At 41.8% G+C, this 2,855-nt stretch overlaps 1 long non-coding RNA gene across 1 annotated transcript; it reads right to left on the bottom strand.

The window, feature by feature from the left end:
- Positions 1 to 1,192: 1,192 nt before the first annotated feature.
- LOC133395028 (uncharacterized) lies at positions 1,193 to 2,298 on the bottom strand. The gene is made up of 2 exons (XR_009767139.1): positions 2,005 to 2,298; positions 1,193 to 1,929 (listed from the first exon to the last, which is right to left on the bottom strand). It is a non-coding gene; the product is annotated as an uncharacterized LOC133395028 (long non-coding RNA).
- Positions 2,299 to 2,855: the final 557 nt, after the last annotated feature.

Genomic DNA, 2,855 nt, shown 5'->3' with positions numbered 1-2,855 from the left:
AACAAAATTCAACATCAAATTTCAAGGCCATTCAAATAGTGCAAGATGGCTTCATTTGGATGAAACACGGCCGTAACAACGATAATAGATGGCAAAAAAAACTCAACATCAAATTTCAAGGCCATTCAAATAGTGCAAGATGGCTTCATTTGGATGAAACATGGCCGTAACAACGATAATAGATGGCAAAAAAACTAAACATCAAATTTCAAGGCCATTCAAATAGTGCAATATGGCTTCATTTGGATGAAACATGGCCGTAACAACGATAATAGATGGCAACAAAATTCAACATTAAACTTCAAGGCCATTGAATTAGTGCAAGATGGCTTCATTTGGATGAAACATGGCCGTAACAACGATAATAGATGGCAACAAAATTCAACATCAAATTTCAAGGCCATTCAAATAGTGCAAGATGGGCTTCATTTGGATGAAACATGGCCGTAACAACGATAATAGATGGCAACAAAACTCAACATCAAATTTCAAGGCCATTCAAATAGTGCAATATGGCTTCATTTGGATGAAACATGGCCGTAACAACGATAATAGATGGGAACAAAAATCAACATCAAATTTCTAGGCCATTCAAATAGTGCAAGATGGCTTCATTTGGATGAAACATGGCCGTAACAACGATAATAGATGGCAAAAAAACTCAACATCAAATTTCAAGGCCATTCAAATAGTGCAAAATGGCTTCATTTGGATGAAACATGGCTGTAACAACGATAATAGATGGCAAAAAAATTCAACATCAAATTTCAAGGCCATTCAAATAGTGCAAGATGGCTTCATTTGGATGACACATGGCCGTAACAACGATAATAGATGGCAAAAAAAACTAAACATCAAATTTCAAGGCCATTCAAATAGTGCAAGATGGCTTCATTTGGATGAAACATGGCCGTAACAACGATAATAGATGGCAACAAAATTCAACATCAAATTTCAAGGCCATTCAAATAGTGCAATATGCCCCGGTACCAAAATGCATGCGACTTTTCGCTAACGGATTGATTAAATGGCGCCCGATTAGACGATCCGATAGAAGCACTTTTCAGGCTTAACGGATTGAGCGAGATACACCGTTGCGGCGACACGATACATGTTGCATACATGTGTACTACATTTCAAGAGCCCCCCCTCGCTTTTTTCGGATAGCAATGAGTTCAAACACACTTACGAATCCGTTGTTCAATTTTTTTTATATTTTCTACTTTCTTTTTCTAAGCACATTCTTTCATTTATACACACACCCTCCCCACTGGTATTTTTCGAAGTATTTTTTTTCTTCTTGAAAAACAAAAAAATTAACGCACACAAGGAGACCCACGGGAGAGTGCGAAACGACAAAGAAGAGAAAACACACACACACCTTCTCCTCCCCATGGTGTTTTTCGCAAGGTGATCCCGTAGGAGAACGCGAACGCAAAAACACACACACACGCATGCAGGCTAGCACACAAACACACACCTCACTCCTCCCCCCCCTCGTGTTTCCCCCCCACCCCCTTTTGATTCCGTAGGAGATCGCGAAACAGCAAAAAACACACTCACAACCACGTACGCATGCAAGCACACATACACACACATACACATACACCTACCCTTCCCCCTCTCTTGGTGTTTTTCACAAGGTGATCCCGTAGGATCTCGTTAAGCGAAGCGGCAAAAACACACACAGCCACGCACGCAGGCATGCACACACATACACACACACAGACGCGAGCGTGCACCCACGCACGAACGCACGAGGGAGCGTAAATGAAGAACGTATAGAACCTACGTTGCCGGTCCCCCCCTCCCGTGTTCTCGTTCTCCGACAAGGCTGAGGTGTGCACGTTTGTGCGTGTACCTTTGCCGTCCCTCCTCTCCTTCCTCATCCGTTGACCGTTCGTTGTAAGCTGGAGGATGAGTTCAGCGCTGTTGAAGAAATGAAAGTTAAGAATAAGATTACTCACTCTTTTTTCGTACGCTTTGTGTGTTATCATAACTTACCTTATTGCAAACAAAATCCGGAATGAAGCTCCTCGTTTAGAATATTCCGCATTCGATCACATCCTCGGCGATGCTCGACGCCATCAGTGGATGAAAGCAGGAAAAGAAACAAAGAAAAGCATCAGTCACCATCAGCATCATCTTACTCTCACACTTTTACATCGGTTGATGATTCTTACCTTTTCAAATTCACCAAAACAAACAGGCATGGAAACAAATCCAGAACACCAAAATCACGCACGATTTCTGGAGTAAACCAACACATCCTCCCCCTCCAATTGTTTGCCACAGACTGACGTGTGTGTGTGCAGCAATGTTCTTGAAGCGATGAGCAACGGTAAAGCACACACAAGAAGAAGCGAGACAGCTATACGAGAAGCGAATTACGCCGCCGCACACACACAGCGTGCGTCATAATTTTATGCGCGAAAATCTTGAAATTGAAGTTATTCATGACAAATTGTATCGACATTTTCATACTCTGATGAACTTTTACGAAAGATATGTCAAAACTTTATGTAGTGCAATTGAATTCAGTGAAATATCATTAGCAGAACATAATATTTTGATATTTGTTTGTAAATTCAGATCCTAGGAGCTACTACTTTTTTGAACAATAAGTGTAGAAACACAAATTTTGTCTGAGTCCAGAACAGCAACAGGGAAAATGTCGTACCCTGAGTGTGGAGATGTGTGTGTGTATGTGGTGAACGTTGCCGCGTCAAGCGTGCTGTAGGATACAACGCGTGTAGGAGGGGGTAAAATCGCTTGGCTCATTGAAAATACAGGCAAAGTTGGAGCGAAGAAAACGCAACACTGCGGATTGTATGGAAAATGTTGCGCGTTCAATC

Source organism: Anopheles gambiae, unplaced genomic scaffold (assembly GCF_943734735.2).
Source record: "Anopheles gambiae unplaced genomic scaffold, idAnoGambNW_F1_1 scaffold_158, whole genome shotgun sequence".
NCBI lineage: Eukaryota > Metazoa > Arthropoda > Insecta > Diptera > Culicidae > Anopheles > Anopheles gambiae.
Note: the sequence above shows the minus strand (reverse complement) of the source record. Positions and strands in the feature narration are given on the sequence as shown.